At 38.4% G+C, this 27,489-nt stretch overlaps 1 protein-coding gene across 6 annotated transcripts in view; it reads right to left on the bottom strand.

Annotated features, from left to right (window-relative positions):
- Positions 1 to 27,489, bottom strand: part of ARHGAP32 (Rho GTPase activating protein 32) — a 264,019-nt gene that overhangs the window by 142,072 nt on the left and 94,458 nt on the right. The window contains exon 1 of one of the 6 annotated variants that reach the window (XM_045860149.1): positions 1,928 to 1,948. The exons of 4 other annotated variants lie outside the window; for them this stretch is intronic. The gene's annotated coding sequence lies outside the window, so the exon portion shown is untranslated. Of the gene's footprint in view, positions 1 to 1,927; positions 1,949 to 27,489 lie in introns of those variants that run through there. One more of the 6 variants, XM_045860148.1, reaches the window with a different exon arrangement.

Raw genomic sequence — 27,489 nt, 5'->3', positions numbered from 1 at the left:
CCTCAATCCTACCCCCCTACGGTTTGTCCATGGGTCCTTTATACATGTTCCTTTGGACCTTTCCCCTTCTTTCCCCTGTTACCCTCCTTCCCCCTCCTTGTATTACTACTATTTTGATGAACATTGCTAAATAATCCTCCAGAAACACTGACCCAATTTTCAATGTCACCAACCATGTACACAAATACCTATTTTCTCCCAACCTCACAAACACTGAATATTATCAATTTTTATCTTTGTCTTCTGATGGGATTAGCTCCTTATCTTTCTTGTCTAATTAAATAAGTAAAAGAGTTGAAAAAGGTTTCACATTTTTAGTGGGCATCTGTATTACTGTGTATATATACTTAGTTTTAGATTCTTTTTTTTTAAGATTTTTCAAAGAAAAGAATATTTTTTAAAGTCAAAGGTAGAAATATTTGTCTGACATATAAATATCAAGATATTTAATAGCTTCCCACAAAAATTATAAACCTGGAAAGTCTAGCCATTACAGGTCTTGATTTCAATACTAACTATAAAGAAGTGGTAATTTAAGTCACTGTGGTATTGGACTAGAACAAATTAAGTAAATTTGTCAGACAGTCTGGGGAAAGACCACATATGATAGCAAAACTTAATTTGTGACAAAAGTAACAATTCAATTCAAAAGAATAGTCCTGTGTCAATAAATAAGATTGGTGCAGTTTTCTAAAGTATACAAAACAGGAATAAACCTTGAGCCTTCCATAAACAATATACTCAAAAAGTCATTCAAGGTGGGAATTCACTCAATGTGAAGATTTAATGCATCTAAAATTGAACACAGAAGAATAAATCCAACATAAATAAAAATGCCTTAAACAGAAAACAAAAAAGCAAAACATATAGGAAAAAACAAATTCAATTACATCCAAATTAAAAACCAGTAAGTCATATTTAAAAAAAAACAACTCCTGGTAATAAAATAAAAACTAACAACCCAATTTTAAATGCCAAAAAATCTAAACAAACATAAAAAGGATACCAAATGGCCAATAACTGTAGATACTCAATGCCATTAGTCATCAAGAATGCAGAAGAAAATCATAATGGGGTAATATTGCACACTCTCCAAAGAGCTAAAAAATATTTTTAAATTAAAATACCCAAGTTGGCAAAAAGACATGGAGCACTAAAACCCTCACTTATTGCTGACTGAAGTAGAAAATACTAAAAGCCACGCTGGAAAACTGTTTAATAATTCTTACTAAATTAAACAAGCAACTGTCCCCAGGACCCTGCAACTACACTCCCAAACGCAGGCCCCAAAGTGCCCCACACGTGCACAAATACATACAGAAACGCTCAAAAGAGTTTTTGTGTCATCACCAGAAATCGGAAACCACAGACACACGAAAACAGGGTCAGCCTGAATAAATGATGGTATATTTATGCAACCGAATGCTGGCTTAAGGAAAAGGTGTTTGTTAACATAGTAAACAACATGCACAAATCTAGCCACTACTACAGTATGTGAAAGCGTGTGCGTGTATTGGGCTTCAATTAAAAATTAACAGAAAAATGTATCAATAGATTTTTCATGACACTTAAGCTGGTTCTACATTTGTCTAAAATACTTAAAACAGGAAAAGACAATGAGAAATGAGAAAAGAAGAGCATTTCGAAGAACACAAACAGAAGACTGATTTCTAACACATGATGAGTTAACGGACACCAAACCATTTAAGAGACTTTAGAACATCAGCAAGGAGAAGACTGAGACCATCAGAAAAGCTGTATAAACACATAAACCAACTGTTTTAAGCACCAAAGTACAACCATACAGAAAAGACATAAGAAGCTACGATCTTTGACAGAGATAAATCACCTAATGTGAACTCCATATTCAGCCAAACCCGTGATAAAGGAAAGGCTTAACAGCAGTTGGGGAAAAAAGCATACCCACATGTTACATCTTCAGGACTGCGTGTGAGGGAAACAGAATGCTAAGACTGAGTTCTCTCCATTGCTTTTTAAAACTGTCAGCACAGAATGTCAATCCAGAAAATCTATTAAAAAAAAAACAAACTGTGAGGATTCCAGTCTCTTCCACTGTGTATAATAAAAACTCTACAGAAAACAAAGTGAAATAAAATAATAACAAGCAACTATCTGAGAATTTTAAAAACTTGAATGCGAGGAAGTGGACTGGAAAGCAAAGTCAAAACGTGAAGAGTGACTGATAGCCCACTGGCCCCATGCTTCCTTGCTCCCCCCACATCCGCCTCACCATCACCTCTTAGAATCGCCCAAGGAAAAGGTGAGTCATGATATAGGCAACAAACAATAAGTCAAACACTTAGGAAAATACAATTTCTGGCCACAGGACTTCAAAAATGCCCCTTGGATATGGAAAACTAGCCAAGAGATTTCTTTTCTCCCTCCTCTCCCAGCCTGGCCCAAGGATAGATTTGAGAGCAATATACTTCAGCTGTAGCAGGGGCATAGGAGACCCTGGGGGGAAGCCATTCTTCCGAATAGAAAAGCAGTAAGAGAAGACCCTGTTGTGTAAAGACTGGTGGGAAAATCCTTTTATTTTTTTCTCTTCTTCTCTCACTATTTAGGCCTGATAGCGGCCCTGGTCAGGAAAACTCTGGGCAGCACAGAGACTAAAACTCCTGGAGAAATCAGGAAAAGCATCCTCTGAGAACAATGTGCACAAAATCAAAAGTGAACTGACGTTGAAATCGCTACCCAAACAAGTCTAGATAGAAACATCAATCTAAACCCCACCCGGTTAATGCCTGATAAGACAGAAAAGCCAAGATTCTCCAGAGGATTTCACTAGGAGTCAGTTTTATAACATGATAATCAAAATGTCCATGACACAATAAAAAATTACTGGATGAACCAAAACCCAGCAAAATATGAGCAATTCCCCACAAAAGACAATCAAACACCAAATATGAGATGTTGGATTTATCAAAGGTTTTAAAACATATGTTATAAACATGCTGCATTAAACACTGGAACCAGTGAAAAGACAAAAACTCCTATGAAAAATGTGTCTGTACAATAATACCAAACTGTTAGACAAGGGTCTCAAGGTCTGAGCAGTTCTTACTAAATGCTATTGTTGCTAAACATTAAAAGTGTAGCCCAGTATTTTGCAGATGTAGCTGTACACAAGATGAGCTTGACAGAAACTCAACCAGATAAGTGTAGCCGAAAAGAGGAAGAAATTAGCTTGAAATTAACCAAATAGTATATATAAGCAATGGCCGAGCCTCCCTTTGAAGAGACACAGCTTTGTTTGAGTTGGTTGTCTCCTTTAACCTACTGCGAGCAACAACCACATCTCCTTAAATAGAACACCACAAGCAGTGAAATCCTTGTATTTGGTAGCAACATGAAAATTTTAAAACTGAAAAATATAATATCTGAAATAAAAAAAATAGTGGTTTGGCTCAGTAGCAGAATGAAGATAACAGAGTGACATTAGACAACACAAAGTATCCAATCAGAAAAGATAGCTAAAAATTTTTTTAGAATTTCAAAAATATGAACGGACTGATAGATACCCATGGAGAAGAAACATATTGGCATGGGGGAAAAAACTACTTAAAGCAATAATTCCTGAAAACATTACAGATTTATTGAAATGCATTTACAGATTCAAGATCAGAAAAAAAAAAAACTAAGAAAACCACAAAACCAAAACATAATAATCAAGCTCTTGAAACCAAATATAAGTGTCTTGAGAGCAGCCAGAGGAGGGGGAAAAAGGTATATTACATACAGTTCAGTAATTTAAATGACCGGGTTTCTCAATAGTTATAAAGTGCTGAAAGAACACTCAATCCAAAAAACTACATCCACTGAAAATATCTTTCCAAATTGAAGTAAAAATATGAGCATACTCAGGTAAAAAGGAATTTATTACCAACAGGCCCTTTCTTCTAAGAAAGGCTGGAAGAAGTTCTTCCTGTAAAGGAGAATGTTACCAGGGTAAAACTTGTACATTCTGGCATGAAGGAAGGGCAACAGAAATGGTAAATAATTAGATAAACATAAAAGATCATCAATATCTTCTTAATTTCTTTAAAACATACGTGCAAGTTCAAAGAAAATATGACAGCACTGTTTGATAAATGTAGATGTGATACTTATAAAAACTGCAACATACAAGGGAAAATAAAGGTACCTACATGGTGGCAGAGTGGCTATACTCCACCTGGAGTGTAAAATTATAGTTTTAAGTAGAATGTACAAATTTAGAAAAATGAAACAAATAATAAAGAAAAAAAGGATAAAACACCCTGACCAGGTAGATTATTCCAGGAATGCAAGATTAGTTAACACCTGGAAACAAAACAACTCATCACATTAACAAAAGAGAGAGAGAGAGAGAGAGAGATGGCTCAAACAGAAGAAGAAATCAATGCCCCAGGACTCATCCTCTTAAGCGACCAAGACATAGCCAATCTATCAGATGCACAGTTCAAAACACTGGTGATCAGAAAGCTCACAGAATTGGTTGATTTTGGGCGCAAATTAGATGAACAAATGCAGGTTACCATAAAAGAAATGAAGGAAAATGCACAGGGAACCAATAGTGATGGGAAGGAAACTGGGACTCAGAACAATAGAGTGGACCAGAAGGAAGAAAGAAACAACCAAACAGGAAAGAATGGAGAAATAACAATTCAAAAAAATGAGGAGAAGCTTAGGAATCTCCAGGACATCTTTGAACGTTCCAACATCCGAATTATAGGGGTACCAGAAGGGGAAGAGGAAAAGCAACAGATTGAAAACGTATCTGAACAAATAATAAAGGAGAACTTCCCCATTCTGGCAAAGGAAATAGACTTCCAGGAAGTCCAGGAAGCTCAGAGAGCCCCAAAGAAGTTGGACCCAAGAAGAAACACACCAAGCCACATCATAATTACATTAGCCAAGGTAAAAATGAAGGAGAGAATCCTAGAAGCAGCAAGAGATAAGGGGACAGTCACCTACAAAGGGGTCCCCATCAGACTGTCAGTTGATTTCTCAAAAGAGACCTTGCAGGCAAGAAGGGGCTGGAAAGAAGTATTCCAAGTCATGAAAGACAAGGACCTATATCCCAGATTACTCTATCCAGCAAAGCTTTCATTTAGAATGGAAGGGCACATAAAGTGCTTCTCAGATAAGGTCAAGTTAAAGGAGTTCATCATCACCAAGCCCTTATTTTATGGAATGTTAAAGGGACTTATCTAAGAAAAGAAGATAAAGAAAAAATATGTATAGTAAAAGGACAGCAAACTCACAATTATGAACAACCACCCCTGAAGCAAAACCAAAAGAAACTAAGCAAACAACTAGAACAGGAACAGAACCACAGAAATGGAGATCACATGGAGGGTTAGAAACAGGGGAGTGGAGGAGAGGGGAGGGGGAAAAGGTACAGAGAATAAGCAGCATAGATTGTAGTAGCATAGATTGAAAATAGATAGGGGGAGGGTAAGAATAGTATGAAAAATGTAGAAGCTAAAGAACTTATAAGTATGACACATGGACATGAACTAAAGCGGGGGATATGGGTGGGAGAGGGTGTACAGGATGGAGGGGAGTGAAGGGGGAAATGGGACAACTGTAATAGCATAATCAATAAAATGTATTAAAAAAAAGATTCACTACAAAACTATAATTAAGACAGTGTGGTATTTGCCCAAGAATAGAAAAGTGGACCAGTGGGGCCCATAAGAAAATTCAGGCAGCAGCCAATAATGTGGTCATCTGATTCATGACAAAGGAAACAGTGCAGTTAAGTCAGAAGGTGAGACAGTCACTTTAACATATGTACTAAGTCAATCGAATTTCCAAAGGATAAAAGTGAATGTTGATTCCTATCTCATATCACACACAAAGTTCAATTTTAAGTTAGATCATAGACCCAAACATAAAATGTAAACATGTTCCTCAACACAATACTTTCATAACTTCGGAGTGGGCAAAGATGTCTTTAAAATACACAGAAAAAAATAATTACAATCAAAAAATGTTTTAATAAATTGGGACTTCACTAAAGCTAAGCATGTGAAAAGGCAAGTTGGAGTCTGAAAGAAGTTGGAAATATATATATATCTGATAAAAGTATTAAAAGTCATATATATCTACTATCCATAATTTATGAAGAACTGTGGTATGGTACATTTACACAAGGGAATACTACACAGCAGAAGAAAGAAGGAGCTCTGACCCTTCACAACACCATGGATGGAACTGGAGAGCATTATGCTACGTGAAATAAGCTAGGCGATGAAGGACAAATAACATATGATCTCACCTATAAGTGGAACCTAATCAACAAAACAAGCAAGCAAGCAAAATATAACCAGAGACATTGAAATAAAAAACTGACAGTAACCAGAGGAGAGGGGGGAGAAGGAGAAAATGGGGTCGAAAAGGGGAAGGGTCATCAAGGAACATATATAAAGGACCCATGGACAAAGCCAAAGGGGGGTGGGATCGAGGGTGGGAGGTGGGGATGGGTGGGGCGGGGGATGGTGGTAGGGGAAAAATGGAGACAACTGTACTTTAACAACAATTAAAAAATAAAATTTAATTTAAAAAAGAATTTCTAAAATTTAATTCTTTAAAGAGGAAGATTTTTTTAAAGATTTTATTTATTTATTTTAGAGAGATGGGGAAGGGAGGGAGAAAGAGAGGGAGTGAAACATCAGTGTATGGTTGCCTCTAGCACACTGCATACTGGGGACCTGGCCTGCAACCCAGGCATGTGTCCTGACTGGGAATCAAACTGGCAATGCTTTGGTTTGCAGGCCTGCGCTCAATCCACTGAGCTACACCAGCCAGGTAAAATTTAATTTTTTAAAAAATAGGCAGCCCAACAGAAGAAAAATACCTGGCTTGAATGAACTTAGCACAGAAAAAGACATCTCAATGTCCAATAAGCAAATGAAATGGTACTAAACATAAATCACCATCATAGAAACACAAATAAAAAACACAATGATGTTGACACACACAGCAGCATGCAGGCACAAAGAGCACATACTGAGGATGTCACCTATAGGAACAATGGTTGTCTTTGGTGAAAAGTATGGGCTGAGAGGCATGCAAGGTAGCATTCTGAATTTCAAGAAAAGCTGTATGTTTAAATCTGGATGGTGGTCACATGAGAAAAACTAAAGTGCAAATTCATCAAGCTCTCCATAAGATGTGTGACTTCTTTGTATGTTATACCACAATGACAACCAACAGGGAAAAAATTAAATGTGAAAAAAGCAGGCAATATGAGGACAGAAAATTATAGGTCAATCTCATTTATTGAACACAGATGTATAAAAACATACTAAGCAAAATAGCAATCCAGATCTATCATTGTATTAATTTTTAGAAATATATCATAATCCAATTGAATTCATTCCAGGAATGTGAGGACAGATTAACAATAGAAAATTCATTATTAGTAATAATTAATTAGGAAAAAATATTAGATTGTTGCAACATATGCAGAAAATTATCTGATAAAACTCAACCCTCAAAACTCTAGTAAGACTTTTCAGTGAAAATAGTAAAGACACATTTATCTCTGTTCTCAAAAAATTACCAAAATAAATTTTTTAAATATATTTTATTGATTATGTTCTTATAGTTGTCTCATTTTCCCCCCTTCACTCCCCTCTGCCCTGCATACCCCCTCCCACCCACATTCCCCCATTTTAGTTCATGTCCATGGGTCATACATATAAGTTCTTTGGCTTCTACATTTCCTATACTTTTCTTACCCTCCCCCTGTCTATTTTCTACCTACCATATATGCTACTTATTCTCTGTACCTTTTCCCCCTCTCTCTTCCTCCCACTCCCCTATTGATAACCCTCCATGGTTATCTCCATTTCTGTGGTTCTGTTCCTGTTCTAGTTGTTTGCTTAGTTTCTTTTTGTTTTAGGTGTGGTTGTTAATAACTGTGAGTTTGCTGTCATTTTACTGCTCATATTTTTATCTTCTTTTCTTATATAAATCCCTTTAATATTTCATCTAGTAAGGGCTTGGTGATGATGAACTCCTTTAACTTGACCTTATCTGAGAAGCACTTTATCTGCCCTTCCATTCTAAATGAAAGCTTTGCTGGATAGACCTATCATTTTGTTCCTATATCGGCAGAAGTAAAAAGTGCTATGTGTACAAAGTCATTCTTTGCAGTACTATCTCCAGTAACCGTGAGAGAGACAACAGGCCAAAATGGAGTCACTTGTGCTAAAACCACATGACTGAACCCTAATACCAAACCCAACTGCACTTTCAGTCTCTCCCAGGAATGTAATCTTAACCAGTCAGCTCGGCATTTTCTGGTCGACACCATTGAGGTGAGCTGCCACATAGGCCCTTTCCACCCCACAGAGGAAGATCAGGTAATATGTTCTTTCCCTCTCGCTTCCCCTTTTGGCCTGCAAAGCCCTACACTTTCTACAGCACCTCAGAACTCTTTTCTGCTTACTTGATGGCATGCTGCCCAGTTCATGAAGCATTCAAAAAGCCAGTCGGATCTTTAAAATTACTCAACAGCATGGCAAGCCTTACAAACTCAGAGACCTAAAGTAGTCACACAGGATGATCTAAAATTAAAACTCCTAACTAAAAGGGAGTCATAGCAAGTAGTCAAGCCCTAGACCAGTACCTTTCTTGACAAAAGTTTGTACCTTAACTGAGCCTTTTTTGCAACTACGATAACACACCTTTGAAAAGTCAGAGTAATCACATTTTTCCAGACCACTCAGGTCACAATTTTCCTCTAGAACCCGAGACCACAGAACCGAGGCAGGACAATAAGCAGCGAGGGAAATTCCTTGGCAAGTAGAATGGGGAAACTGACACAATTAAACAGCCAAGCAATTTATAGCCAAATAATAAATCACAAGGTCTTATCTTCCCTAACCAAGAACACTTCGGAGCAAATGGTTTCCAGGGATATGCAACCAATTGGTGTCTCTGGGCCACACAGGAAGAAGAGTTGTTTTGGGCCATGCATTAAATACATTGCAACACATAATCAAAAAAAAAATCTCATAATGTTTTAAGTAAATTTCGACCTTGTGTTGGGCCACATTCAATAGCCATTCTGAGCCATCTCTGGCCTGCATGCCGCAGGTTGGACACCCCAGGCACATTCCAGACCTTGCTGGGGCAAACCCACCTCGGTCCTGGTACCTCTCCAGTGACATTCTTGAACCACAGAATGACCCTGACCCCTCTATACACTCATTTTGATTCATCAGCATATTAAAGGACACACTTAGAAAGCTAATGAATATTCTATTGAGATTCTCCCATGAGACCTCCCCTAACATTCCTGCCTTTAGAAAAGAGATACAAACCCAGAGCACACCTGTGCCTCCCCTCCTTCCTTCCTTAGGCATGTATCTTTAAGAATCCCAAGGAGACCTGCAACCAGGGAGCAACAGGCAGCAGCAGCTCATTCCCGGCTAAGCCCCTGAGTCTGCCTCCAAGGGCCCTTCATTTGCCTTTTCAGTGAATCCAAAAGCAGCTCTGCTCCGCTCACTCCTGCTGCTGTGATCTTGCCTCTTCTGTCTTAAGCCCTACCCTGGTTTGCTGTCTCCAGCTTTAACATGTCTACTCTCAAGATCACCTGGACTTGTGAAATTTTTCCCAGGTGAAGGTAAGGGCCCACACAGTTCAGACCATTCCAGGGCAGAGCCACCTCAGTCCCAGTCCCTTTTCAGGACAGAACCCCTCATTTGTATCTCGTTCTCCCACATACTATCTCTACATGCTGTAAGTGTTCATTGTTAACACTCCTCTACCCACTGATGTAAACGAAGGATGTGTCTCTCTATTTCACTTTTTGTCCAATCTCAGAGATTTCCCCACTTCGCTTTCTCCTGCCTCCCTCATCCACCACCAGTGGATATCATGTAAGCCCCTCATGTCTTCTCCTTCCATCCATACTATAAAATAAGGTGCAAACTGTCCGGAGCATTTTCTCAACCCCTTGAGATTCTGCTTCTCAGCAATTATTGTCAGTTTGGCTTAAATAAACATAAAAATTCTTACAGGTTTGGACATTTCTTATGTTAACAGGACAAAGACCAAATATATTATGAGAAACATTTTGGTTATTTGAATAATCAAATATGTACTTCCTATAAATCAAAACAGCCAAATAAAAGAAATAAACCTAATGAGTTTAAATTGGAGGCTGAATCACACAGAGAGGAATGACTTCCATCGACAGCAATACAAAGGAAAAGATCCCGAGTGGGATATATCCTGGAAGCGAAAGGAAACACTGTTTCCACTAATATTTGCATTGGCATTTTGAAAGTACTAAAAACTAAACGATTAAAGCAAGCAAACATCAATGTCATCAAAAACTGAGGTTTGTATTTATACAAATACAAATCAAAAGACTAAGGAGAAACTGTTCCTCATTTCCTCTGTGGCAGTAAGGGGCAGGCAGTGGGGAGTGTTTAACAAGGCGGCTGGATGACACAAGTGCAGAAGGGACTGAAACAGTCACACCTTGGGATATACTGGGCTGGCCAACAAGTTCGTTTCCTTTTTTTGTATGATGGCTCTAGCAAGAATTAGTTGTCTTTAACCCTCATTGGAAACAATTTTGTTCGAAACAACACAACTGTATTGTGACAGCTGTCATATCAGCATGCATTTAAAAAAATCAAAATTGGTGAATTTTTGTGCAGCTGTTTTAATATTGAAGATGGAAGAATAAATGCAACATTTTGATACATTATACTTTATTATTTCAAGAAAGGTAAAAATGCAACTGAAATGAAAAAAAAAAAAAGATTCATGCAGCAGCATATGGAGAAGTTTTGTACCTGTGACTGATCGAAAGTGACAGAAGTAGTTTACGAAGTTTCTTAGTACTATTGACATTTTGGGCAAATAATTCTTTGCTGTGGGGCTGTCTTATGCATTGGAAGGTGTTTAACAGCACCCCTGGCCTCTACCCACTAGAAGCCAATAGCAGGAAATGGCCAACATACTCAAAATATCCAAATCAATCAAATTATTGGTGAAAATGAAAAATGTGTCTTATATATTTTACCAAAAAAACTGACATGAACTTATCGGCCAACCCAATAGCTGCGCATTCTGTGATATACCCGTTGTCAGGATTTTAAAATGGAAATTCAGTATTAATACTGTTAGATTTCTTTGAAGCTGGTTAATACTCAAGAATGTTAGGTAAGTGTCAATTACACTGCAAATTACTCTGCAGCAGGAAGGTTGCATAAGAGAAATCACGGGGCTCTTTTACTCCTAAATTTCTCACAACTTTTATAAAAGACAGGAACATAACATTCATCATATTTATGGGTAGAAGATAAATGAAAAGGATATTAATACTCTACTGACAAAATTCAAAGTGATTTTAACAGACTGCAAAGATAACAAAAATGATTATGAAGTTCATCAAGAATAAACATTAAAAACCTGAATTTATATTCAAAAGTCAATCACATGAGTATGGCGGGGAGCACACTTTGACAAAAATTCAAGGAACAAGATCAAAAGCCTACAGTTTGGCACTAGCTAAATATAAGTCAAAAGTATGTCCTCACTGGTAAAAGAGCTAATGCAGTCTGAAAAACTGTGGCAACTGTAACAAGGAAAGTATTTGTTTTTCCATAATCTGAACTCTTAGACCACATATAGGACAGTTCATCGTTTCAGAAAAACATAATTTGATACTGAAATTGGCAAAAACAAGAATTGGCAATATTTAATCCTCTCTGATTCACTGCTCACTAAGTCCAGAAAAATATTCTACCATTTCTGCCACTGGTACAGATCTTTAAAGAATCTTTCAAATTCTATTCTCTTGATCCCAACTTCAAGTGCAGACATAACATGGACTAGGTAACTGTGAAATGATTTAACAGCAGTGTAGCCCTGTGTTCTGATGCACAACCATTAGGCTGGCTGCTTCTAGTCTCCCCACCACAATGCCCACCCCTTCTGTGTGATCTACGTGTGTGACTATCTTCTCCAAAAGTCCATCTATGTAATCCATCTTCACAGGTATGAGCAAAATGCTGATGGGTATTAAGATTTTACCTGAGGAAGAAATACAGCCATGGAAGATGGCTAGTCTGTAATCACAGAACTGAACGCAATCTCGGGAACTATTCCACTGTGAAGAGGAAACTCAGACCAAGAAGGAAGAAGCTACTCAGCACAGGGTGTTTAGGTACTGAGCTTAAATTAAATTGAATTTTTATCATAAAATCTACTATATCAAATATATTAAGCATTTGGAAGAAAAAGTTCAAAGGCTGTCAAATTTTTAAATGAAAAATTACAATAAGATACATAGTTTTACTCCTATCAAAATACGAAAGACCAAAAATATTTGATTTAGAAGGTATGGCACAAAAGACATTAACATTACTGCCTAGAATATGAATTAACAAAATCCTATTATATAGCCCTGGCTGGCGTAGCTCAGTGGATTGAGCTCGGGCTGAGAACCAAAGTGTCGCAGGTTCGATTCCCAGTCATGGTACATGCCTGGGTTGCAGGCTATGACCCTCAGCAACCGCACATTGATGTTTCTCTCTCTCTCTCTCTCCCTCCCTTCCCTCTCTAAAAAATAAATAAATAAAATCTTTAAAAAAGTTTTTAAAAATCCTATTATACTCTTTAGATAATTCCCAATAATAGTTTAAAAAAGGCAAGATTCATCATAAAGATATTCATCAAAGTGAAAAATATAAAACAAACTCAGAGCCCTACCAATTACATCCTATATTATAGGGTTTTATGTAGTCATTAAATTTGTTTATTAAGATTTTTTCATTTAATACCAATTATAACATACTATACACATAAATTTCTCCCAGGCAAGTTTTATGAAATATTAGTGGTTTTAAAATTTCTGGAATATTTGTAATTGCCATCAACTAATATTATCACATATGTTAACTACATTATGAAGTATAAATAATAGAGAAAAGCTGTATAGTACTGTGGTAGGAAAAATTCTAAAGAGAAGCCCTGCCAAGATTTCCACCTTCTGGCTATTTGAACATTAACTTGAGTAACCCTGGGAAGAGACAGTTCTGATATAATTAAAGTTCCGGGTCAGCTGATCTTAAAGTAGGAAAACTGTCTGTGCAGGCCTACTCCGGGAGTCTCCCAGGCTCCTGCTGAAGCACTCCTCACAGAACCATGCTGTTCCTGGGGAGGCAGGCCCTAGAATGAAGTGCAAACTCTGCAGGCACGGAGGGAACTGGTGGCAGGCGCAGCGAGCTGACTCAATGCAGAGCCACCTCCCCCTCCCCCTCACTATTTCACTATGCCATGCCTCATTTCACAGGTCTCAAAATCCTCACTATTCTCTCCTAAGGGAAACTTAATTCCTTTCCTCTCCACAGCAGTGTTTTAATCCCCCTGCACAGGTGTCCCTACACTGTGTCCACCAGCTAGTCATCTCCAGAGATCTGGTCCTTCCAGTGATGCTTACAGTGGGAAACAGTCAATTGTCTCAACTGTATGTAGCACCTTAATAATAAGGTAGAATGCGTATGTTAAATGGGAAGGAAAGAAATAAAATTGTATATGGTTTACAATTATAAATCACATTTTCAAGCATGATGGGAAAAATATAGCAACAAAGTGATATTCTTTGAAAGTAACCATTTGGAGAGTTTTATGTAAGATAATCATGTTTATATGATGTTGTATTTAAAACTCTCTGCATTGTAAGAAATTATGGAAGAAAGAGAGCAAAATAATCTCACCACTGTGGGAAATGGGATTTTGGGTGACTCTCTCTCTCTCTCTCTCTCTCTCTCTCTCTCTCTCTCTCTGCCTTTTCTATATAAGCATGTTTTGTTTTTATAAAAGAGGGAGGCTTTACAATGAAACAGAGAAAAAAGAGAGGAAGCTAGCTATCCTTTTCCACCTGTGCATGCTACCTACCTTACAGCAACAATTTGCAAACCTGTAACAAAGTGTCATAAATAAATGAGATTATATATTCTATAAAACTCTAATGGGCAAAGCTAGGTGTGCATATTTAGGGAAGAACAAGAATTAAAACACATTTATGATGGGATGTATCCATGTTATGGTAAAAAAATGGATTTTTTACTAATCATTATGAGATGAGCCAAATTATGAGATATCTGGTGGGAGCTAGAACCATAGTGGAGACACCCATCAAAGCAGAAATGAGAGGGAGAAAGCACCAGTGCCTGTCTGTGGCCACACCTAGGCAGATTCCTGCTGGTGAGGGAGCCCAGGAAACACCGCTTGCAGAGATAAGCCTCCCGAAATAGAGAATAAAGCTCAAGGGCAGAAAAATCCCAACCCTAAATCCATTGTAGTCATTACTAAACAGTGAAGATATACTTGTATATACAGCATAATACCAATCATTTAAAATATAGATTATTTTCTATAAAATGCCCTCGTATTTTGAAAAGGTACAATAGCCAAATAACATACAAACACACATATACAACCAACTGAATAAACAAGATTGTAATACTAAATTTGTATTGTGACTAAAGACAGACTAAGCAAAATGAGTAGTTAATACTTGAGAACAGTAAAGGAGGATCTGAAATCATTGTAAAAAAATCAGTAACATCACCAAAGAAGCATTCACAAAGGACATGAAAACATAACTGATGTAAGAATATACTGCTACTAAAGTGCTCATGAAGTGTCCTTTTCTTCATAGAACAAAAAAAAAAAAAAACAATGCACAGGGGCCCTGGACCAGGGAGCTCAGTTAGAGCATCGTCCAATACGCCAAGGTTGAGGGTTTGATCTCTGGTCAGGGCACATATAAGAATCAACCAATGAATGCATAAAACTGTGGAACAATAAATGTCAATCAATCTCTCTCTCTTTCTCTCTCAGTCTCTTCCCCTCCCTAAAAATATTTTTTAAAAATATATGCATGGAGAAAGAAAGTCTGGATCAAAATCTTCTCTACATAAAAGGCTAGCAAAAAGTATCAGAAAGGAAGACAGAGGGAAAAATGGTGATTTTTCCTTCACTTTTCACTGTTTTTCCTTTTACAGATTCAAGTCTCATTATATTCTCTTTATTATTTGTACTCAGAATTTGAAGAACACAATAGCTTTAAACTAATGTTCTAATAATATTTCTTGATAATGATAAAAAATAAAATCTCTCCTTTAAAAATATTGTAGTAAAGGGGAAAGTCTTTGACCTCTTAAAAAAAGAAAAAAGTCAGAGGAGCTACCTTTCTGGTACCAGGACTGCGCATATGCATGTACATACCCAACTGAAAAAGCAATATTTGAGTGTGAAATACATTCTGTCAGGTAAGGCGAACAGGATCGCTGATTTCCAATACAGTTTAATCACAGTAAATAGAAGCAGCAAATCTCTTTAATGAAACATGTTTACAGAATTTTAATTAGTCTAAGCATCATTCCCTTTCTTACAAAGGAACAAGAGACACTGGGGTAAAATTTAATAATAATCATCCTAATACAGCAGAAAAACTAAATTTATTAAATCTACAGTATATTACATCATCACTAAAATGATTCTTAAAAATAAGCATATCACAAAAAATTCAATTAACTGAGTTATTTGTGTATTTTCAGAAGAATTCTGATGCAGGAAAACACCCTTGATGTTAAAAACATACTACAAAACAATTTCCTTCACTTATTTCCTCCAACATGTCATCCAGAACTCCCAATGTGCAAGTGCTAAAAAACAGAGGTAGGAATCAAAGAGGGAGGCAGGTAGGTTTAAGTATGTGGGTGATTCACATGACGTACAAGTAGCCATCAAATACGCCCCAGGAGTAAACTACATAGTTATTCCTATTTCATTCTCTATTTTGATGGGGAACATTAAGGTGGAATACTAAAGCAAAAAAAAAATGATTTCTGACACTGATCATAAAACCAGTTCTTTTGCAGCCAAGGAATCACCTTTAAAGTTTACTTCTACTGGAAGATATGCCCTCAGAAAGAACCATGCAACAGCTGGGAAAAAAATTATTCAAGAGCAATGTTTAAAATAATTTAGGAAAAAGTATTAGCAAGTGTCATTAGTATAATAATTACAAAATCTCTAGTAGGCAACAGATGGATAATCAACTTAAAAATTAACATACTGACACATCAGCAAAATTTTTAAATATTCTGAAGTGTCTCTTTCCTGTAGTGGACAATCATCTACTCTTTCCTCTCACTCCCATCGGCCCCAGTCGTTAAAGGTAATCCTGATTCAGCAGCTATTTGCTCTGCTGAAAATACGGGATTCCTTTGTTGAATGTCAGTCATTTCAGCAGACATTTTATGAAAAGGTTCCTAGGAAAATCTAAAAACAGTACACAATTAACTTCATAGGCACTTTATTTGGGAAAATAAGTGCTATTCTTCTGTGCCACTAGAAAATGGTCTGTTTCTATACTTTAATTTTGTACACAAGCTCTACTAATAAAAATGTGCATAGAATATTTAAACATATAGTATAAAAACACAAACTATAAATTATTTCTGAAACAGGCAGGGCATGAATGGAAGAAGGGTAGAAGGGGGAACAAAGAACCAAAAGTGATGGAGACAATTGAAAAGTTTCTATTAAAGGAAGAAATGGCAAGATTCTAGACTTCCCCTGGCACTGCAGTTGAGATCTGTAACAATACTTATTCTTCTAACTGCACTCTTCTCCTTCAATATTTTATAAGTTTAAAAATTTTTTGAGAAGCCACACAATAAATTCTATCAGTAAAAGTAACATCCAGATCACTTAAAGTCTTAAATAGCACAATATTTATAATGTAGTTTTTAGTTTAATTATTAACAATAAAATGCTGGGCTTAAGATCACTTTACTAGTTCAAAAGATTTTAGGCTTAACCTTATAAAACTACCCATTTTCAACACTTTTTAACCTATAAAATTAACAATTTCATGCAATTCAACCTACTACAGATTCCGGAACTCCCAGTGGTGCATTAATTATCTTCAATAATTAACAGCATTTGATTCACGCCAGAGAATTCCCACAATCTTCAGCCAGACAGAATGACCATGTAACGGGGTGGGCATAGAGTTGTTTATTGAAGAGCTTTGTATAATATGCTGGCAAAAATTCAAAATCTGGGCTTTGCATATTAATCAATGGCTGCATTTGTGATTGTTCACAAAGCAACACTAAATAAAACATCCAGCTTTTAAAGACTGTGAGATGATAAACATCACCCGTTTCTCTGAATTATAAGTAAAATTCGCCCATCAGTCAAATATAAAGTTAAACCACACAGTAATAAAGAACTAAAGAAATTCATTGAAGGAGCATGTGTAAAGACTATCTTTTTCTTTTATTCAAATTGCAAACGTTTTTGTAACTGATGGGTAAAAGAAATCAGTGTAAGTTCCACGGGGAGTGGATAGCTATCAGCCCACGGAGCAGCACACAAAATGCTCATGTCTTCCAAAATTACCTCTTCAAGATTATTCAGGAAGAATTACTATTCTACCAATCTTCATTCCTCCTTAGAAAGCAGGCAACAGAGGGGGGAATGGACCAAATACAAAGGGTACTTTTAAAAAGTCTAAGAAAAATGTAATGGTCTCACTTTTGTTTTAAAAGGCAAAGAAAAGAGAGAAGGGAAAATACAAAGAAAGAAGAAAGAAGAAAATTCATATTAACATCCAACAAATGAAATTCAGGGCAGGAAAAACAATTCGTTTGATTTGTCCAGAGAATGACAATTTCATCCATTACCAAAATATTTACTGAGAATTTACTATGCCAGGCACAGTGACAAAGTCCCAGTACTCAAGGAACTTATAATCTAATGGAAACCAAAGAAATATTCATACAAATATTCAGCATTTCCAAGCACTGTGGAGAAAACTAAAGCAACATTAGAAAGACAGAGAGAAGAAGGCTGGGTTATTTATTTCATCTAAGAAGGTGAGTAAAGGCAGCACTTAACTGTAGCATTTGAAGAGAGAACTGAGCAAGCTTTGCAGATCATGCAGGGAAAGCACTTTCAGAAAAAAAAAAGAAGAAGAATGCAAACAGAGGCTCCAGAGCAGAAGAACATGTGGTATATTCCAGAAATCAATAGTAAAGAGGTCAAATGTAAATACAGCAAAATGATCAAGTAAGAAAGGCCTTTGTCTTTTAAGGAAAATTAATTGAAACCACTTCACTTATAACAAATACAAGGTTTTAAACCTGGGTGACTGAAATAAACTTAGTGTTATAAACACAATCTGTAAAGTTGAAAAGAAACTCACTTCAAGGAGCAGAAAGATGATATTTAGTGAAAATCTGGGCCACCAGCTGGGAAACGAGTTCTTACAGTGCTAGAGGTACAGACATGGGGCCATCTGTACAGAGAGGGCAGGTGCGTCCGCAGGAGCAGTGCAGAGAATGGGGAAGGGGGGGGAACACGCATAAAGGGAGTGAGTACAGCCCCTGTGCACGCCTGCTTCTAGCAGGTGGGGAGAAGAGAGGCAGAGGCAAAGGGCCCGCCCTTCAGGGATGAGCCCCCGTGACAGAGAGAGTGTATGCGTGTTGGAGGGGATGAGAGAGAGAGAGCAGGTGCTCACGCCTGTGTATGTGTTTAGAGAGGAAGAGGGAGAAAAGGAAGAAGGAAAGGGAGAGCTTGTGCATGGACACACATGTGGTGCTGACAACACCACAAACCAATTTTCTATCTTCCTTCCCAAACCAGTCGGTATTTTGGAAGTTCAGAATATACATCTTGTTTTAATTTTCATGACTCCAGTTGGTACCCATGTGAGTATTCTCACCCAGGACCCTGATTTTATCAACAACAATTTCATCTGTTACAACATGACCTACTTTAGCCCTCGGCCCTGAACAAATTAATTTTAATAGAAACGGTAACACGGGAAAAGCTGTTCATAACAAAGGAAGTTTGAGAAATGCAAGATATATTCTGAGGATATTGAAATGATCAGTAGTAAAAAATAAGATGAATCAAGGAACACTAAGAAGTATGATGATCAAAACTGGTGAGAGATTTCCTCTGTTCACATCTTTTATTTTAAAAAAGCCCAATATTAATTACTATATAATTTGTTGTTAAATCATTGTCAATAAATATTTTACCCTTAATTTTTAAAAACTCTAGCTTTTTATTAGATTTCTTAAGATGCTTAGTTATTTTGTTACATCAAAAAAGGAGAGTTCTATTTTAGGGTTTGTTCCTTTTGTTTTGATTTAAAAATGACTATTAAGAATAGATCAGCCCTGGCTGGCGTAGCTCAGTGGATTGAGCGCGGGCTGGGAACCAAAGTGTCCCAGGTTCGATTCCCAGCCAGGGTACATTCCTGGGTTGCAGGCCATAACCCCCAGCAACCGCACATTGATGTTTTTCTCTCTCTCTCTCTCTCTCTCTCTCTATCTCCCTTCCTTCCCTCTCTAAAAATAAATAAATAAAAAATTAAAAAAAGATTAAAAAAAAAGAATAGATCAACCACTACAAGGGGGATTGAATAATTAATCAAAAATCTCCCAACAAACAAAACTTCCAGGACCAGATAGCTTCAATGATAAATTCTATCAGACATTTAAAGAGGTTAATATCAATCCTTCTCAACTTGTTCTAAAAAATAAGAGGGAAAAATTACAAAGTCATTTTATGAAACCAGAATTGCCTTGATACTAAAAGAAGCCATAAGAAAAGAAAATTACAAGCCAATATCCCTGATAAACACATATGCAAAAATTCTGAACAAAATATTAACAAACTGAATTCAACAGCACATTAAAAGGATCACACATGATGATCAAGTGGGATTTAATGCACAGATTCAAAACAACCTAATATCCACAAGTCAATCAATGTGGTATGCCACCTTAACGAAATGAAGGGTAAAAGTTATATGATCCTCTCAACAGATGCAAAAGCATTTGACAAAATTCAACATACATTTACCATAAAAGCTCTCAATAAAGTGGGTATAGAGAGAAGGTACTTCAACATAATAAAGGCCATCTATGCATAGCCCAGAGTGTGACTAACATCACACTCAAAAGTGAAAGCTGAAAGCTTTTGCTCCAAAATAAGGAGCCGGACAAGGATGCCTACTCTCTCTCACTCATCTATTCAACATGGTACTGGAAGTCCTACACAGAATAATTAGGCAAGGAAAAGAAATAAAAGGCATCCAGGTTGGAAAGGAAGAAATAAAACTGCTTTCAGATGACATATAGAAAACCCTAAGGGCACCATCGAAGAACTAATAAATAAATTCGAAGTTGGAGGATACAAAGTCGTTACCCAAAAATCAGTCGTGCTTCTCTACACCAATGACAAACTATCAGAAAGATAAATTGAGAAAACAATTCCATCAATTACACCAAAAAGAATAAAATATCTCAGAATAAATTTAATCAAGGAGGAGAAAGGCCCGAACACTGACAACTGTCACTGATGAAAGAAACTGAACAAGGCGCACAGAAAGGAAGGCTATCCCATGCCCGTGGATTGTAATAATTAACATTGTTAAAGTGCTCAACTCCAATGCAATCTACAGATGCAATGCAATCTCTACCAAAATTCCAAAGGCATTTTTCACAGATAGAAGAAGCAATCCTGAAATCTGTATGGAAACATACACACACACACATACACACACACACACACACAATATCAAATAGCCAAAGCAACGTTGACGAAGAAATACAAAGCTGGAGATATCACGTGTCCTGATTTCAAACTTCATTACAAAGATTTAGGAATCAGAACCTTATGGTAGTGGCATTTAAAAAAAAAAAAAGACACACAGATAAATGGAACAGACTGGCAAGCCCAGGAAAAAAATCCACATATATGTAAGTCAATTGGTTTATGACACATGAGCCAAGAACAGGCAAAGAGGAAAAAACAGTCACTTCAATAAATGCTGTTGGGGAACTGAACAGCCACTTGCAAAACAATGGCACTGGATCACTACTTTATGCTACACACAAAAATTAGCTCAAAATCAAGTAAAGACTTGAACATAAGACTTGAAACCACAAAACTTCTGGAAGAAAACAGGCAGCAAGTCCTTGAAATTATCCCCGCTGATGATTTTTTGGATTAGACACTAAGAGCAAAGGCAACAAAAGCAAAATAAACAGGTGAATGGGATTACATCAAATAAAAAAGCTTCTGCACAGCAAAGGAAACCACCAACAGAATAAAAAAGCAATCTACTGAGAGAAAATATTTTCAAAATTATATATCTGATATGAGTTGTTATGCAAAATAAAAAGAAACTCATGTCACTGTAGACAGAGCACCAGAGAGTCTCCCCCATTGGCCAACATGGCGCAGAAGGAGGTTCTTTATGCTGAGCACGCGTAAACTAGAAAGATGAATGGACAGGACCCAAGTACATGAAAACTGTACTTTCTAGCAAGCAAATTAGATAGAAAAATAAGCTCTCCCATCTCTATCCCTATAAGAACCATAAGCTTGAGTCAGAAGTGGGGATGGTTTTTGAGATGGGAGTCCAGAATTTTCGCAGGTCACAGCAGCTGAATAAACCTCTTTTCTTTTGTACTAGCACCTGTCTCAGGAGTTCGGCTTTCATTGCATCAGGCAGCCAAACCTGGGTTTCAGTTACACCCACACAACTCAACAGTGGGGAAAAAAAACAATTAAAAAATTGGACAGAGGACCTGAAAAGACATTTCCCAAAGAAGACACAGACAGCCAACAAATGTATGAAAAGGCGCTCAACATCACGAATGATCAGGGGAGTGCAAATCAAAACCACAGTAAGATATTACCTCACACCTGCTGGAACGGCAATTATAAAAAAATAAGAAGTAAGTGCTGGCGAGAATGCAGGGAAAACAAAACCTTTGTGCATTGTTGGTGGATGTGTAAATAGTTACAGCCAGTATGGAAACACTATGAAGGTTCCTCAAAAAATTAAAAACAGAACTACCATATGATCCAGAAATTCCACCTCTGGGTGTTTTTCTGAAGGAAACAAGTACACTAACTTGAAGAGACATCTGCACCCCCACATGCACTGCAACATTACTTACAGTAGCCAAGACTGGAAAGCAACGTACTTGTCCACTGACAGATGAATGGGGGGAAAATGTGACAGAGAGTGAGAGAGAGAGGCGGGGAGCAGTAGTGGGGGGAGTGTGCGTGCTATAAAAATAAAGGAAATCTTGCCATTTGTGACAGCATGAATGAATGAGAGCATTATGCTAAGTGAAATGAGTCCAACAGAAAAACACAAATGCTGTATGACCTCAACTGTAGGTGGAATCTAAAAAATAAAAATAAACTGAACTCACAGATACAGAGAACAGATTGGGTTGCGAGAGGAAGGGAGTTGGGGGTGGGCAAAATGAGTAAAAGTGGTCAAAAAGTACAAACTTCCAATTATAAAATAATTAAGCCCTGACTATGTAATGTACTACATGGTTACTATAGTTAATAATACTGTATTGTATATTTGAAAATTACTAAAAGTATGACTTCTAATGATACGTGAAAATTACATGACATTCAGATATCAGTGTCCACAACTGGTGATTGTCAGCTTCATCACAACAACATACCTGCTCATGCATCACATTTTGTGCAGTTTTTTGTGAAACATACAATCACCCAGGTAGCTCAGCCCCCCTACAGCCCAGATTTGGCACCCTGAAACTTCTGGCTTTTCCTAAAACTAAAATCACCTTTGAAAGGGAAGAGATTTCAGGCCATCAGTGAGATTCAGGAAAACATGAGAGGGCAGCTGATGGCCATTGGGAGAACTGTGTGAGGCCCCCAGGTGTCTACTTTGAAGGGGACTGAGGTGTCATTGTCCTTTGTACAATGTTTCTGGTATCTTGTGTCTTCTTCAACAAATGTCTCTATTTTTCATAGTACATAGCTGGATATTTTCTGGACAGGCCTCATGTACAGCATGTGATCTTTTTTTTTAAGACTTTATTTTTTTCTAGAGAGAGGTAAAGGGAGAGAGAAAGACAAGGGGAGAAATAGCAATGTGTGGTTGCCTCTTGTGCACCGGCAACTGGGGACCTGGCCCACAACCCAGGCATGGGCCTCTACTGGGAATTAAACCAGTGACCCTTTAGTTCACAGGCCTGCACTCAACCCACTGAGCCACACCAGCCAGGGCGCATGTGACGTTTTGATACTAACCACCATACAATAACAAATATCACCTTTCTTCCCACTGGATAAATTCAATGTAGATTTTTTGGAAGTCATAAAAACTGTTTGGAAAAGATGTGGAATATTTAAAAACGGGCAAAAGAGATTACTGCATATCCTTTCAACGGAACGCTGGCAATTCCATGAAGCAGTTGACTCAACAGAGGCTCGTGGCCTGCTTGTGTTTGCCTTGGCCACTTCTCACCTCTGCAGAAAAGTTGACCGTAGAAAACTTACAGTGAAAATAGTTTCTGTCCATAAAAATGCAAACTATGTCCAGTGGAACAGAACAGCCTTGCCAGCCTTCCATCCATTTGCATCAATTCCAGCATGATTGATCTCTAAGGGTATGGGACTTTGAATTCTCTTTCGGACGAGTTGTAACACTTGACTGATTCCTTCATCAATTATTGAATCAGATATCTTTGGTATGTGTTCCTTTTATATATATATATTTTTTTTAAGATTTTATTTATTTATTTTTAGGGAGGGAAGGGAGAGAGAGAGAGAGAGAGAGAGAGAGAGAGAAAGAAGGAGAGAGAGAGGAGGGAGAGAGAGAGAGAGAGAGAGAGAGAGAGAGAGAGAGAGAGAAACATCAAAATGCGGTTGCTGGGGGTTATGGCCTGCAACCCAGGCATGTACCCTGGCTGGGAATCGAACCTGGGACACTTTGGTTCCCAGCCCGCGCTCAATCCACTGAGCTACGCCAGCCAGGGCGCTCCTTTTATATTTTTATGAGAGTCATGATTATATCTTCTTCTGAAATTTATCCTTCAGTAAAATAAATACAAAATGATCGATACGCATTCCCAGAGAGCTCACAGTATAGTAAAGGAGATAAATACATTCATAGCCAACTAGAATGAGATTTAGTATTGCCAACAGAGCTATGAACAACATATAATAAGTAAAATAAAACCATCTCCATGTGGAAGGTTTAAGAAAGCCTTACATCTTAAGTTACAATTACATAATAAAGCAGAGAGGGGTCAAAGAACGAGGGCCAATCCAGCCTGCTCCCTGTTTTTGTACAGCCCATGAGCTAGAAGTAATTCTCACATTTTTTAACGTTTGCGGGTGGGGGGGATTCAAAATAAGTATGACTTCTAATGATACATGAAAATTACATGACATTCAGATATCAGTGTCCACAAGTAACGTCGTATTGAAGCACAGCCACACTCGTTTATGTATTAGCTATGGCTGCTCTCGCATCACAATGGCAGCGCCCAGCAGCTGCAGGAGAATGGACAGCGCTCTTCTGCGGACCACGGACTGCAGGACGGAGGTGGAAACACAACAGCGCCTCAAGTTCTACAGGCAGCATCATGCCATGTTTTGAAATGACCCATTCAAACAGGCCAGGTGAAAACAAGCAAAGAAGCGATAACGGACTTTGAATGTCTTGCTTGATGGCACAGAAGAGTATGGGTTTTGTTATCCAATTAGGTGGCAAAGGTTGTATTCACTATGTACTAACACTACACTTGCACTGAAAGAACAGCATGTGCATCAATATTACGAGACTCTGCACTCATCACAGTATTCTCAACTCACAGGGAGGCAATAATCTGAAAAATGCAAAAACTCTAAAAGATTTATCATCACATAGAATGTCTTCATGAAAATAGAAACAAGACTTCATCCAAAGTAAATTTCCAGGAAGCTGATTTGTTAGCCAAGCACGGCAAATCATTTACCATTCACCAACCATGAGTCACTCAAATTGTATTTGACTTCAGCAGCCAAAGAAATGCATCCAGAGAAAACAAACTGTTAAGCCTATTAGCCTTTTGGTGAGAACAGTTGCTTGAAGAGTTGAGGTTCTTGGGAGCAAAATCAATAGTAAATTTAAAAACAAGGCAAGTGATTTCAATTGGCTTTCCATGACTCGTGATGATGCATCAACAAACATAACCAATTTTGCTCAGTTGGCGAGTCAATGCAGTTTCAAGAGGCTCAAGAATTAGCTCCAGTGAAGAGTCTGCAGGGGGCAACTACGGGTGACAATATTCTCAGCAAACACTGACTCAGTACAACCTGAAGTGGAATCCACTACGATATATTACAGCTGACTCTGGCAAAAAAAAAATACCTGTGGAGCAGAAAATGACTTGGGCTTCCTTTGAACCTCCGTTACTGAACACTAAACAGCTTTTATAATTGGTTTTGCTGCTTAATTGGTACAATTTCTTTTTTTCTAAGCACAGTTGGTGTCCTGTGGTATATTAGAGGGGTGCCAGAGTCAGAGTGGGTACAGCTACAGGTTGGGAGGAGGGGGCAGGGGGCTTGGGCATTGCGCCAGCCTGAGACTAACAAGACAGCAGGCCAGGGGGCCACAGGCAGTAGTGTCAGGTCAGGGGCAAGCATGCAGGCTGCTCTTCACCCTGCGAGTGTCCATGCCCAGGGTGCTGGCAGAGGCTTTCGGAGGTGGTGGAGGATGTTGGTGTCTGCTTCCAGATACAGCTGGAGTAGGTTGGGGTAGGACCATGCAGAGGCCCCCACCCCAGGGGTCTTGAGCCAACAGGAGACAAGCATAGGAAGTCGGGCAGTACCACTCAGGGTCTGGGGAAGGACACTTGGGTAACACAGGCAAGGAGGAGAGTTGGTGGCAGCAGTGGCTATAGAGAGGAGCAAGGAACAGTGTGGTGGTGAGAGGCCAGGGCCCCAGGGGGCAGGGGACCTGGGCCTTTGGGCAGCTCCTCTAAGCCCCAACATTGTAGAGACCCTACTCCTGAGTCCAGGCCCACTGGGACAGCTCCTTGGCTGTGACATCTTCTCAGCACTGAGAAGCTTATGGGAGCCCGGAAGCCCATCCTTGCCCACATCTTGTCCTTCTGGTGCAGGAAATCTACACCAGACTATGCCAATCTTTGCCCAAGGCCCACAGGAAAGTCACACATTTGGTGTCCTCCAGGTCCTCCTCTATCATTTGGAAGGTGCCTGGCCACAGAGCTGAAATCTGGAAATGGGGAATCTCTGGAGAGGAATTCCTGAAGATACCTGTGCTCCAGGTGGCTGAGGAAGGCCTGGAGCTCCTAGTTCTGGTAGGAATGGAGAAGCCCCACTGCCCCGACCCTGACGGCTCCAATACCACAGCTTCACCTGGGTGTCAACCCCATGGGCAAGGTCCTGGGCTTCACTCACAGGGGGTGGGGGTGGGTAGGATGGAGCCAGGATGACCTGAGTTCAGGGATTACCTACACTACAGCATGGTGGTGCTATTTGTTCATGAATTTTACCTAAAATTACAAGGCAAGACATAGCTTATATGAAAACTTACATTGGGATAATATTGACAGAATCATAAGTAGTCATGAGCTGCTATACATACTTCCCAACTACCAAAAACTAAAACAAGAAGGGAGATCTCCATCATGATCTAAATTGGCAGTGAATATGTTTTCTAAGCTCAAAGTACAGTTCCAGAAGAATTTTTCAGTTCACAATACCAATGCAAAGTAAATTTCCATATTGCAAAATCCACTTAACTGTGTAACTGAGGAGCTTCCCTCCATCTCACCTTCAATTGGAAGTTTGCAATGCTATGAAACAAGGCAAACATTAAAAGAAAAATCTAATAGAATTCTGAAAATGCCTTCTAAGCTATGAATATGCTCAATTAAAATCATATGCTTGTAAATTGATATCAGTATCTGGTAGTACTTATCTGAGAGAAAAGGCATTTTCAAAAAATGAAATATGCAAAATCTCAATACAGATCAGCACTGACAGATGAACATTCGCATTCAATTTTGATATGAAATTTTTAACTACGATTACATAACATGCTACTTTCCACAAAAAATATTTCACTGTTCTTACTATGAGACCTGAATTGCATAAAGTGGTGATAGATTAAATGGGTGTTTTGGACTTAGGTGGAAAACCATACCACAGGGGAGTCACCCCCAACATCTCGGTGAATGTAAACTCCATTCTGCAGGTTGCTCAAGCCAAAAAGCCTGACATCATCCTTGACTTCTCGTCACCTCACTCTCTGTACCCCATTCCTCAGCAAAACAGGTGCCTTTTTCTGTAAAACCACACCAGAATCCAACCATTTTTCAGCCTATCTACCATTCTGGTTCAAGCTATCACCGTTGTTCACCTATCACAGTCATCCTCTAACGGGTTTCCTTACTTCCCCCCGGTTTAGACTATTCACAGCAACCAGAGGCTCCCTTCAAAATTTTAAGCCAGATCATGTCACTTCTCAGCTTGAAATTCTCCAGTGCTTTCCCATCTCACTCAGCAGGAAAAAACAACGTCCTTATAAGGGACTACAAGAAACTACATTATCTGTTCTCCACCCAC

Source organism: Phyllostomus hastatus, unplaced genomic scaffold (assembly GCF_019186645.2).
Source record: "Phyllostomus hastatus isolate PE091 unplaced genomic scaffold, TTU_PhHast_1.1 phas_scaffold_193, whole genome shotgun sequence".
Lineage (NCBI taxonomy): Eukaryota > Metazoa > Chordata > Mammalia > Chiroptera > Phyllostomidae > Phyllostomus > Phyllostomus hastatus.
This window is presented reverse-complemented; position numbering and strand designations above follow the sequence as displayed.